A 14012-nucleotide genomic window follows, 5' to 3' on the forward strand; every position below is an offset into this window, starting at 1 on the left:
AATGCACAAGATCGATCATATGTGATATATAGACATTCTTAGTGATCTTTTGGTGACTTGACTCATGGGGAGAGGGGGATGCAGAGATAAGGAAGGAGAACAGTTTGGACAGGACAATGTCCTGTGCTCTGTCTCTGAGATCTTCTGTCCAGGGTGTGTTTTATTGCTTTATTGTAGGGTGAGTAGGGCTGTGACGGTATGGGATTTTTTCTTACCGCGGTGAAGAAGCCAACAACCGACAACCCCCCCACCCCCCCCAAAAAAAAAATCACCCGCGGCCGCGTCACACACTGCAGACGCGATCAAGAACGCATGTAGCTTGTAAATGACAATGGAAATGAATAATCATAAAGCAGTATTCTTTATTAACAAATAAAACAAATTAACATTTATATTAAATTGTAAATATTAATAATTAACTATTAATTAGGTAGGCTTAAGGCCGGCGACACACTGGCTGCGTGGGGTGAGTGTGGCGTTTCTGTTGCGTGTCAGCTGCGTGGCTTTTTCTATGTCTTTGCACACCAGAAACAGCGCTGTTGCTGCTAGGTGACATATAAGCCTCATTGGTGATATATTCGACATATGGGGAGAGAGTTGTGGAAGGCCTATACTTAATGTTGTTAAACATAAATATATAGCAGCAAAGACAGCGTCGGCAGTATTGATGGCAAAATAGGCTACAGAATATTTCGTTCTGTATTGACAGGTGCAATTTTTTTTGCATAATAATAATATTTTTTTTTATTACATTTATATCTGCATTTATGTCAAAACCTAAACTTTCAAACATCAAAATGTAATTTATTAATATGTATTCATGTCAAAATGACATACAAACATCTTTTCCTATTCTATTTTGCCAGGAAACGCTTCCAAGGCTTGCGTGTCGCGTGAAAAATAGGCGTCGGTTCTATTTCTAGCATGCACGCGTTTCCGCGCGGCTCGTGCCGCAACTGAGACGCGCGTGTCACGCAGGCAGTGTGCAAGCTCTAACCTGTTAACATTAGTGTCACGATACTAGAATTTCTAACTTCGATACGATAACCAACCTCTCGCAATTATTTATATAGATCCCGGTGTCTGTCTTTCAGGTGCTTTGCTATATTAGGACCCGATCACACTAACGCGTTTTTCAGGTTCGAACACGCGAGGCACACAGCACTCATCACACAGAACGAGCAGTGCGCTGCGTTTGTTATGTTGCTCGGCAACCACTGAAACAGCTGTCCTGTCAGTCAAGTAAACGTCAAATCAGCCTTTTATTAACTTTATTTACTTTCTGTTAACATTGTGGTAGTTACGGTTCGTGAAGTCGTTAAGCTCCTGGTAACCCGCGAGAGCACCACAAGTTTATCCTCCATCATCGCACTCTCCGGGCGTTCAAGCAAAAGCTTTCATCACTAAAACGGAAGGCCCGCGAGGCGCAGCAGGCGCATAAACAGCGCGCAGAACGCTCACTGGAAACCAATTGAAAATAGGCGCCTCTCACTGCAAAAAACGCGTCAAGTGTGATCGGCCCCATTCACTTCACTTTTGCAATTTAACCAGAGCGAATGAGACGAGTGCGCATGTGGTGTTTGTCAACGCAACTTTGGAGAGAAGTGAAAGTGACAGCTCGGCTAGTATCGATACTTCAGGAAATTAGTATTGGTACCGTTCAGATATTTCAGTATCGATATTTATCGAAATATCGATATTTTTGACAACACTAGTTAACATGGGAGCCGAAATAAAAATGGACACGCCACGCAGCCAGTGTGTCGCCGACCTAAGGTAGGTGTGCTGCACTTAAGTCCAGCAAATGCCACAGGATGGTTAATTTTTCTAAGATGTGGTCTTAAGTTAGTGGTATTTCCTCGCGAGACGGATACTTTTGTGCGACAAATACGGCATATTGCCTTGTCCAAATTCACCGGCTTCCCCTTAATTGTCACCTGCCTCAAAGGCGACACAGTATTTGGCTTAGACACTGGATTCGTGGCTATTTTTTGAATAATGTCATTCGGCTAGCGCCGTCAACTGTTATTGCCTATACCACATAAGAGAGATCGCTACTTGCAATTAAGATCTAACTCCAACTGTTTACGTTATGCTTGTCTTTTATGCCTGTGTTTGTTTGTATTTAATTGAACATTATCTGTAAACATCACAAGTACTGAAACCTAGCAGTTAATTAATAATAATCAGACACACACAAAAAATAAATCCCCCATATGTTTAACGGACTGTCCCTCCCTTGCGCAGGAAGCGGGGTTTTTTTTCTCCAGAAGCACTTGAACATGGGACTCGCGGAATACAGTTAATTATAAGCAAATATTAATGTGTTTATAGTTCATATCACACACCATATGCACTCCTGTAACTTTAAGCAAAAAAAAAAAAGAAAAAAAGTGCGGTGATGACCTCACACCGCGGTAGGCATCTCATTAACGCGATATTGCGGTGATGCGGTTATCGTCACACCCCTAAGGGTGAGTATTATCTCAGCTTTTGTCTTAGCAGGAAAATCAATTCTTACAGAGGCGTGGCCTAAGCCAGCTCGTGCTATTTATACAGTGTGTATTGTAGCACTTATTAGAAAGAAGCAGTCAAGCAACAGCAGGCCTGGACAGGAGGACAGTAACTGTTAGTGTTTTTGTATCTTTTTCTCATTTGATTTAAGTGCAGTTGTAGTTACTAGGAAAAAGTGTTCGTTTACTGTGTTCACAAGCTGATATCGCGTTGGTGAAGTCTCGTTTGTTCGTGTTTTTTTCACGTGGTACACAGTTTCGGTAGTGAGGTGTTTCCAGCTGTATTCAATAACGACATTTCAGGAGTATAAAAGCAAGTAGTATAACAGCAGACGCGACAGCCCTCGTGTGAAGACCGAAGAGTGTAAAGACCAGCGACTCTACCTGTGCAACCGAGCAAGGACGCCGACAAGGCACTAGAGTATTATTTTCTTGTTATTTCTTTTCTCTTCTACATAACTTTTTTCTCATCTTTCTGTTTGTGACCTCTCTTTCACTATGTGCTTTCAAATCCCTACTATTACTAACACACATAAATCAAATGTCACATGTAGGAGGCAGAACAATCCTAACAACCTGCGTACCTTTCTGGTGTCTTCTAGTACTTTATTCTCTTTTCCTATCGGTCTCTGGAATTGCCAGTCCGCTGTAAACAAAGCTGATTTCATCACATCAGCCTATTGGCCCTGACTGAGACCTGGATCAGACCAGAGGACACTGCCACACCGGCTGCCCTCTCCACTAACTTCACTTTCACACACACCCCTCTCCTGACCAGAAGGGGTGGAGGTACGGGTCTGCTCATCTCAAACGATTGGAAATTTTATCATTCACTCCTGTCTGCCTAGCTGCTGGTTTGCGTCTGTATGCTCCGTATAGCTTCCTGCTTTTAATCTCTATTTACTATCATTCCTTGTTGTTTATATTGCTAATATAACTTACTCATCAACATATATTAGATATTGTCTAATATTGCCTATCACATTAATCTGGCATCACTAGCTTTTATCTAAATCGTTAACGCTAGCACAGCACGCTAGTATCTCGCTAGCCTGTTAACCTGGCATCCGAGCTTGCCGTCTTGTGCACTCGCGCCTTTTACGAGTCCATCAAACAACTGTGGTAAGTAGGATCAGTCAAAAAGCACGGTGAGTAATGTTTTCTCCTGTTATTGTCACTTGCACTTCATGTCACATGTATAGTATATCCTTCTCTGTCAGCGGTGAGGACTACACATGTGATAAATGCAGGGAGATAGTCAGGCCGACGGGAAGATTTCAGAACTAGAGACACGCATCCAAGCTTTAATCGAGGTTAATTGTAAGAGTGCAAGGGCTTTAGATATTGCTTTGGATGAGACTTTCCGTTCCAGTTGAAACACCCACTGAGAATCCTGCTGAATGTGACCTAGTTATTGGCCATTCTATTACACGGAATGTGAAAAAAGAGACACCAGCCACCATAGTCACATGTTTGCAGCACTTTAACGTACACTATGTAATTTTTTTTCACTGCTAGGGGTCGCTAACCTCTTACAATAACAAAGGCGTAGTTTGATGACGCAACATTTGCTAAGAATTATGGATCTTGTCGTCAACTTCAAGCCAACCGATCTAATAATGTTTATGGATGATTAAATACATCGATGTTTTTATCATGACTGTGATATGAAGCAGGTCGGGATTGCTAAGAGACAGCTATCAGCTCCACACGCGACGCGAGTCCCGCGGATATAAAAGGAATACGGACATTTCATTCTACCGAACTACACGCAAGTGCAGAATTACTACTCACAGGTCTATGGCAAGCCGTTTTAACATTTAATCTTTAAAACCTACCAGTCTCTATTTTCATGCTACTAGTAGTTATATTTTAGACACTAGTATCTATTCCATTAAGTACTAGTACTTATTCATTAGCTACTAGTGCTTATTCTTTAGGTACTAGTGCCTATTCTTTAGATACTAGTACCTTTTTAAAAGATACTAGTAGTTATTTATTAGATTCTAGTGCCTATTAAATTGGTACTAGTACTTATTTATTAGATACTGGTGCTTATTCATTAGTTACTAGTACTTATTCATTGGATACTAGTACTTATTCATTGGATACTAGTACTTATTCATTGGATACTAGTACCTATTAAATAGATAATAGTACTTATTCATTAGATACTAGAACTTATTTCAATAGTGACTAGAAACTATTATTTTGTTACAAGTAACAAATTAATTTTTTTGCCATTGACTTCTATGGGCATCTGTCATTCAGATATCAACTATTCAGTTCTGACTAGTGTGTATTCCAACTGTGACTAGTACATATATATTAGATACTAGTAGTTATTCATTAGGTACTTGTACTTATTTTTTAGATACTAGTACCTATTACTAGATACTAGTACTTATTAATTAGCTACTAGTACTTATTCAATAGATACTAGTACTTATTCATTAGAAACTAGTACATATTAATTAGATACTAGTACTTATTAATTAGCTACTAGTACTTATTCAATAGATACTAGTACTTATTTATTAGATACTAGTATTTATTCCAAATGTTACTAGTACGATTTTTTATTTTACTAGTAAGATTTTTTATTGAACTCTACAGTGGCCGTTCTGACTAGTCATAACATAAGACGAGTAAAAAAGCAGCTGTGACTAGTAAAATAAGAATAGTTACTAGTTACAATTACAAAAGATACTAGTGTCTAATAAATGAGTACTAGTATCTATTGAATAAGTACTAGTAGCTAATGAATAAGTACTAGTATCTATTGAATAAGTACTAGTAGCTAATGAATAAGTACTAGTATCCATTTAATAGGTACTAGTATCTAATGACTTAGTACTAGTATTTATTGAATAAATACTAGTATCTAGTAATAGGTACTAGTATCTAAAAAATAAGTACTAGTACCTAATAAATAACTTCTAGTATATAATAAATACGTACTAGTCACAGTTGGAATACACACTAGTCAGAACTGAATAGTTGATATCTGAATGACAGATCCCCATAGAAGTCAATGGCAAAAAAAATTATTTGTTACTAGTAACAAAATAATAGTTACTAGTCACTATTGAAATAAGCACTAGTATCTAATGAATAAGTACTAGTACCAATTTAATAGGCACTAGTGTCTTTTTAATAGGTACTAGTATCTAATAAAAAGGAACTAATATCTAATGAATAAGTACTAGTATCTTTAAAAAGGTACAAAACAGGTGTCAGGACCCACTCATTGTCATAATCATAATCATAATCACGTTTCTAGCATCTGTAAAACCGTTAATGCGTTCATGACCTCAAGGCTAGATTATTGTAATGCTCTACTGGGTGGTTGCCCTGCACGCTTAATAAACAAACTACAGCTGGTCCAAAACGCAGCAGCTCGAGTTCTTACCAGAACCAGGAAGTATGACCATATTAGCCCGGTTCTGTCAACACTGCATTGGCTCCCTATTAAACATCATATACATTTTAAAATATTGCTGATTACTTACAAAGCACTAAATGGTTTAGCTCCGCAGTACTTGAGCGAGCTCTTAACGCATTATAGTCCTTCACGTCTATTGCGATCTCAAAATTCCGGCCAGTTGATAATACCTAGAATATCAAAATCGACTGCTGGTGGTAGATCCTTTTCCTATTTAGCACCAAAACTCTGTAACAGTCTTCCTAACATTGTCCGGGAAGCAGTTTAAATCTAGACTAAAAACACATCTCTTTAACCTAGCATACACATAACACATTATACATTCCTATTACTCAAATCAGTTAAATGATTATTAGGCTGCATAAATTAGGTCAGCCCGGAAACCGGGGAAAACTTCCTATAACACCTAGTGTACTTTCTACATCATAAGAAGAATGGCATCTACGCTAATGTTAATCTTTCTGCTTATTCCAAGGTTTACTGTAATCAGCTGGATCCGGGCCGTATCCAGATCATATGGAGGACCTGCGCCTAGACACGACCACAACGCATCCCTGAAGTGTCAGCAGAGATTGTGTCAACTAGACTCTCCCCTGTGAAGGTCTCATCGACACGACAGCCATCAGCACTGATCCTCAACAAACCTGTCTCATTACCGGCGTGACTCTGATCTTCAACCAGATGGAACTGGATAGTAATCTGATTGTTCCAAACCAATCTGACCTCTGACCTGTAATGCTGCCTGAATCATAATCATACACTGTTCACCATACCTAGAGATTGGCATGGTTTTATTTCAGTTAGCCTAATAGCTGGTTTGATTTGCATTGAGAGATGATCTTATGGAAAGTACTCCATGCCAATCTCTAGGTATGGTGAAGGCTATGTGATGATGTGGGGCTATTTTAATTCCAAAGGCCAAGGGAACTTTATCAGGATGCATAGTATCCTGGATCCATGAAGTAACTGGCCTTTAAAAATAAAAATCTGCCTGCCTCTATGGGAATTTAACATAGGGGTGTCCAGACTTATGCACCCTGTATTTTAAGGAAGAACATTTATTTATTTACGATACATTATTCATTCACAAAGAAAATTGGTATCCTTAAAGGTTGGATTTTTCCTAATTTTTTTAATTAAGGCATTAAGTTCAATTTCCAAAAGATGATTTTTTATTCCTCTTTTTAGTCAACTTTAGCATGGGTGTCTAAACTTATGCATAGCACTGTATATACACACACTAAATTAATAACTTTTTTAAAACAAAAACATCACTGAACTTACTTAAGCTGGACTGTGATGCTATTTTCTTCTGGAAACAAACTGTTTTGCATTATTTTCCTGTTATCTCTGTAAAGCTGCTTTGAATTGACTTGACCAAGGGTCCTTCTCTGTGATATAATTTCCTGTCACATGGTCACACTTCTTACACATTATTAACAAAAAGACTCCTTGAAAGACTCCAACTTCTACGTTCAAAAGGCTGAGGCAAATACTAGCAGCCCTCAATAGACATTCATATTAGAGTTCTCAACGGGTCGGTTCGGGTCGAAAATATAATCAAATGACTCGGGTCGGGTCGGACCTCGGGCTTAATCTTTTCCGCTCAGTGCAAAAAAACCCAAAAAACATTTATTAATCATCGCTGCTGTTCACCGTAAAGAAAGTCTGGCTGCTGCGTGCAACGTGCATCATGGAGAGGGGCGGGGGCAGACGCCGCTGCGTGCACGCCTTTAGCCTGGAGAGAAGAAGATGGAGTTGGTGAAAAGTAAACTTGCCGCAGGTGAATTCACCGTCGCTACTACAGCCTATTTATATATTTAAAGTTTATTGTTTCAGTTGTTTGTACTGTTAAAAGGCGTGAACATTAAAGGTTGATTTGAATTCCCGTCTGCTGGTCATGATAATACGTGTATGAGAAAAAAATAATCCGACGCGGCGTCGGGCCGTGGGCCGGGTTCGGGCAGATAATTCATGTTGATGTGTCGGGTTACATCGGGTCCGGGCTTTAAAAGCCACGGGCCGGGTCGGGTCGGGTTATAATTTTCAGGCCCGTTGAGAACTCTAATTCATATTAAAGCCACACCAAGTAGAAATTGTGTTTTTGTCAAACAGCGACCCCTAGAGTCGCTGTGGAATACTTGCACTGTCGTAAATATATTATATTATAACGTTTTTACATGATTGCAGCTAAATCACAAGTAAATAGTCTATAGTCTAGGCCTACTGTATAATTTAATTTGTGTTGTTTTTATTGGAATGTAAACATTACAAAATGCCAGATAACATCAATTAAGTTAAATGTACGTCGCATTATTTCATAACATTGGCCATTATGATGTCATTAGACATGATTATTGCAATTTATCATAATAGTTTGCAAATTGTGCTCGTTTACACTATTTACAACCTCTACGTTAGGCTTATTTATGATAATTATGTGAGATATTGAAAGCTGTTCTCATGATAATCGCAGGAATCAACGTCAACAGCGTCGTCTGATATCCCTCAGGACTACGTGATAAATACACCTCACAACACCTGAGTTCAGCTGGCAAACTAATTCGTGAGGCATAGCTATCTGATTTAGCAAAACGATTCCATTTACTCCTGGTCACATAAATGTATTTTTGCGAAACGGATTTAAATTCGATCTTCAATTCTCGCGCTATATGCAGATTTAATGGAGTGCACGTCACCGAGATATGAGCTGCATTTTATAGATCATCAGCTAAAATTTCAAAATCAAAGACCGCAATAAGAGAGAGCAGTAACAGCCCTGGTAAGATCATTTCGTTTCTTTACTTTTAATGATGAAGATTGTGTGTTAAGCGTCTGCGACTTACTTTCACTTTGATTTGCGATAGTTTGCACGTTGGCTTGATGCAGTTGCTCATCTGCGGTGATGCGTGTTCCAGCGCGTCGTCATATCTGTATCAAAAATTTTTTTTTTTTAGCATTTTTGGGAGGAGTACAATTTACATATGTGGTTTCAAAAACCATATGCATTTACACTTGTCCAGTTTCGTCTGGAATGCGTCTCAGATCTCCTCCTGAAGTGGTTTGAGGGATCGGATTCAAATCCGTCTCAAATGCGTTTCGGAGGGCATTTAAACCTGGACTTTTCACGATCGGATAGCTATCCGATCTGAGAAAATGCATGAAGTGGCCAGGTGTAAACAGCCCCCATGACAAAAACATACGCACGAAAGCCGAAAACAAACGCTGGTTGGCCTCTCACGTCCAAATTTGAGGAAGTGGTGGGGGAAGTGACGTATGCCGTAAAGCAGTCGAATTTTGTAGTTCTTTTTGTGCTCTGGTTACTACCCGAACCCCGAAGTTACATAGTGGCAGTAAAAGCGATACAGACCCTGTCAGGCTATGGCAGACGTGTCATTCAACCTATTGTAAGTCGATGTACCATCACAAGGATCTTGGAAATATATTATGAAGGTTGAAAAGTTACATAGTGTTGCTTTAAAAGACCAAATTCTGCACACACCTTATTAATAAACCACACTATACAAAAAAGCAGAAGAACCCAGAATATGAACGCAATGCATTTAATTACACTATATTTATTTTAAAGCCTAAACTAATTTATTTAAAGCAAAACACCAGCGCAGGGCTTTATCTGTAGCCTGGGCTAAGTGTTGTATTTGTTTCAGCCGCCCTTTTCAAACTGGCACTGCGCTTACTCGCCCTAGGTAGAAAATGCTTGATTTGATAAACATGAAGAGGACTTATCCGTCTGGCATGGCCGCTCGCTCTAACGTTAACCTATAAATGTTCGCTATTATTAAGCGCATATCCAAGTGTTTGTGAGGAGTGTGCATGACATGGAGGCGCAAGCGTGGTCACTTGCATTTTCCTATCAACAGTGGAAACAACTTAAAATACTCAATTTCTGGTCATATAGAAAAGAATAATACATCATTCGCAACTACTTTTATTTGTGTAAACTCACAATTACAAGAAAACGTTGTGCTTTTGTAAAATGTTGTGCTTTTTGTAAAAGAAAACAAACAGAATGAGCTTTCATGGTCTCCGTGAACTGGAGAGCGTCTCAAAAATGACCTGAAAAACAGCGTATAGACAAGCCTCACAGACATGAGAAATATACATTTAGCTTGGAGCCCCAGTGTAGGTTCGCCTCTGATTTGGGGCTGCTACGATTTGCTTCAGCTTTCTGAAGTATAAGGCGTGATAGGCTATTACATTTTATGTGGATAAAGGCATATTTTGTGCATGACTACACATAAAATATGTCGTTTTAAAGACACAACATCTCATTATTACGAGAAAAATATGTTGTCAAAACGACATAACATCTCGTTATTACGACATAATTGAGTGTAAAAAATAATATGTATGGCAGCAATGCACCACCGTAGATCCTTGTGAAATCGCCCTAGAAATATAACTATAACCCAGTGAAGGGTTACAAATTTAAGAATCTATTTCAGATATGCTTCCTTACATAACATCACGGTGAAGAATACTGATTTTAGCTTTTAAGGTTAAGATGTCAGCAAAGTTGCAATCTCTATTGTGTTTTAAATGAGTCAGATCACTGAGATTCTCACCTTTCGGAGCCCAGACATTGAATCGTTCACCTTTGTCTTTAATGGCTCTGGGATGGCCCTTGGAACCGGAGTTCCTGGCCAATATCAGCATTTGAATAGGTATGCTGATTAAATTGAGACTGCCGGTCTGGGGCGGTTCCTTAACCTGTATACTCATTTACATGCTTTGTTTGAATTTGTCTCCACCTTCAAAAGTCCCTCCTCCTAAAATGCCTATAAAGACACCATGTAAATGTATATACTTTAGATTATGTTGGACGAAACCGCAGCCGCGCTCAAATAAAGAACTCTTCTGTTTGAACGTGATCCCAACTGTCTCCTGGTCTCTGCTTCGATAAAAGAAAACTTTACAACAGATGGTGCCGTGTGACCCGGATGGAGAAAAAGGAAACTGAATCTTGAAACTTCAAGCTCAAAGATCTCAACAAAGCCTGACTAAGTTCCAGACTGAATCTTCTGAATCCAGATTGAAAACTTCAAGCTCCAAAAAGATCTCAAAGACTGAATTTTTCCAGACGGAATCTTTCTCTACAAACGAAAGACTTGGTGAGTTTTCACTCCATCTAAAGAACCTTTGCAGACCAGTACAAAATAGTTTTCCTCTGCGACGACAGAGAAGAAGTTAACAAACAGCTGCAGAGTTTTGTTAACTAAGTTATCCTCTAAAGTTGTCTTTTAGAGATGAAATTTATCCTTTGTTGTTCAGGCAGGGAAGTTTAACAGTTACATGTTAATATTGTGTGTATCCTCTTGCTAGAGAAGGCCTGTCCTTTGTAAGCTAGAGAAGATTAGCATCATGTGCTAATAAGATTGTACCCTCTGTTTGTAAGACAGTAGAGAGAAGTTTAGTGTTTGTTTGTGTGGTAACATAGAAATTCACAAAATGTTTAGGAAAAGTACTAGACAGATTACACCTTTTTGGACAGATAGTGAATTCAAGTCTTTGTTATCAGAGCACATGGACTCAATCGTGACTGAGGAAGTCAGATTGAATTTAACAAAGAAATTTGGCATTGATCCAGGCAAAGTTTGGTCAATCGAAGATTGTAAGAAGGTACTAGGAGAAAGTATTCGCAAGAACAGTGTGAAAAGTTTTATCTGTTGTCACCGAGAATTTGGTTTAACACTAGCTACAGAACAGTCTAAGCGCAACTCAGAGCTAGAGAAACAGATCAAAGAGCTCCGTGCTAGAATATCTTCGTTGACTAAGAAAGTAAACCGCAACAAAGATGCAGAAAAAACTGATGTGGAAGAAGTTAGTCAGCCTGATAACAATTATCCTGACTTAAAAGCTTTCTTTGAAACACATGTAGCCATCCAATCAGTAACTGATCAGCCTGTAGATTCAGTGCAGGTTTGTGGGGCTAGGAGAAGATCTCAGGGAACTAAAAGTGTTACTCCGAACTCTTCTGTTGTCCAAATACAAACGGTTGCCAAAACATCTTTAGGTCCTAAGGATATAGATAGACTCTCCCAGAGTTTACCCTCAGCACGCACAAATTTTTCTGAATTTAGAAGAGCATTGTTCAGTAAAATGCATCTTTACGACATGTCGTTGCCAGAAGTCACACAGCTGATGTCACAAATTCTAACTGAATCTGAATTCAACAATTTTGAGTCTGCTGTTACTTCCGAACTGCAACATGTCAGTAAAGGCGATTTGAGAGAAGGTGTTTTGAAAATCCTAAAGAATATCTTAGGATCCAAAATCGATTGGTCGAGAGTTACTAGCTGTGTACAAGAGAAAGAAGAAACTGTGAGTGAATATACTGAGAGGTTCTGTCAGGTAGCGGTAACGTACAGTGGAATAGTGGATGATTCCGAAAGTGTGTTAGCTGACAAAGGAGCTCTAATCCAAATTTGGGCAGATGGTCTTGTAGCTGAGTACAGAACAGCCTTGCCATTCCTAGATATTACGTGGGCTAAAAGAACTCTCAGAAGTAACCTAGAAAGTTTAGCTATTTGGGAAAGAGATTCGGATGTCAAAGAGAGAGTAAGAATTGCAGCAGTTTCTGTTAAGGTCAACTCAGAGAAGCCAAAGAAACGCAAAAGTCCTAGAGAAGCCAGTTGTTCTTACTGTGGCAAGCACGGACATTTAGGAAAAGAATGTAGAAAAAACAAAAATAACTTAAGACAAGTTAACAAGGTTAACCAGCTTCTGCTTAGCCTGCTTGATATTCTGAAGCAGCCCCTCCCCTCCTCGTTAAACTCGTGGGGCAACTTGATACGGTGTTAACCATTTAGGCTGTGATTGCTTAATCTCCCCAGTAACTCACAACAAAGATGAAAGACTTATTTTTGTTTAATAGAACAAAAGGAAAGTGACTGTCACAGTCTTTGTTTGGGGGACATTCAGAAAACTCACAGCCTTAAATGTTATACCACAGAAATATTCCAGTCAGACCCCCATGCTCTATATGATGTCTTTCCTGTAGCTCAAACAGTAGAGTGTTGGCGCTAGCAACGCCAAGGTCATGGGTTCGTTTCCCAGGGAAAGCAAGAACTGACAAAATGTGTACCTTGAATGCAATGCAAGTTGCTTTGGATAAAAGCATCTGCCAAATGTAAATTTGTAATGTGTTGGGACTTGAGAATTGACAATTGTCAATAGGCATCGAGTAAACGTTGAACATTGACCTGTTATCAATGTTGAAAAGTCGGACAAATTTTTTTATAAAAGTGGAGATGGTGGTCTAGTGGGTTAAACCACTGAACTGGTAAATTGAAGGTTGCTGGTTCGATCCCAGCAGTCACCACCAGTGTGTCCTTGAGCAAGACACTTTACTCCACGTTGCTCCAGGGGGATTGTCCCTGTAATAAGTGCACTGTAAGTCGCTTTGGATAAAAGCGTCTGCCAAATGCATAAATGTAAAAATGTAAATGTCTTTTAAGACTGATGTTTCACTGGAGAATGGGAAGTGCCAACAGGGATAGGCCCAACCATAGTCCATCCTCACCTCACTGTTCCTTTTAGGTGTCTCAAATCAATTAAGAAACAGGGAAAGAATGAAACAACCACAGTAGACCCTGAAAACGATAGAACCATAGTGTTTAAACTGCTACAACCTTAGTGTTTTGAAGAAATACTGCTCTCTGTTTTTCTGTTTTCTGTCTTACAGTGTGCAGATAAAACTTGATGGCTTTTTCGAGATCCATATGCAACGACCGTCTCATCTGCGTATGAAGCCCCAACCTCAAGAAGACAACCAGACCCACTGCTGAACAAACTATCACAAAAGAAAATGAAAAATACACAACGCAGAGAAATTCACGGACCCTAAATTGCATGTTTTGTTTCTGTGTCAGCATGCAATTACAGATGAACAACACAGAGCAAGTTATATGTGCCTGTAACTTACACCAGTTACAAGAAGGAACTTTATGTGTCTAAATTTGTATTTTTGTGAGAGTTTTTAAGAACTCTCAAAGAGGGGACTGAAGGGTTACAAATTTAAGAATCTATTTCAG

The 14012-nt window shown here is 39.2% G+C and overlaps 1 protein-coding gene across 2 annotated transcripts in view; it reads right to left on the reverse strand.

Annotated features, from left to right (window-relative positions):
- The window catches only part of LOC309497025 (uncharacterized protein), a 73451-nt gene that overhangs the window by 57457 nt on the left and 1982 nt on the right, over positions 1 to 14012 (reverse strand). The window lies entirely within an intron of this gene.

This window comes from Leuciscus leuciscus (genome assembly GCF_965113295.1).
Source record: "Leuciscus leuciscus genome assembly, chromosome: 4".
Taxonomy (NCBI): Eukaryota; Metazoa; Chordata; class Actinopteri; order Cypriniformes; family Leuciscidae; genus Leuciscus; species Leuciscus leuciscus.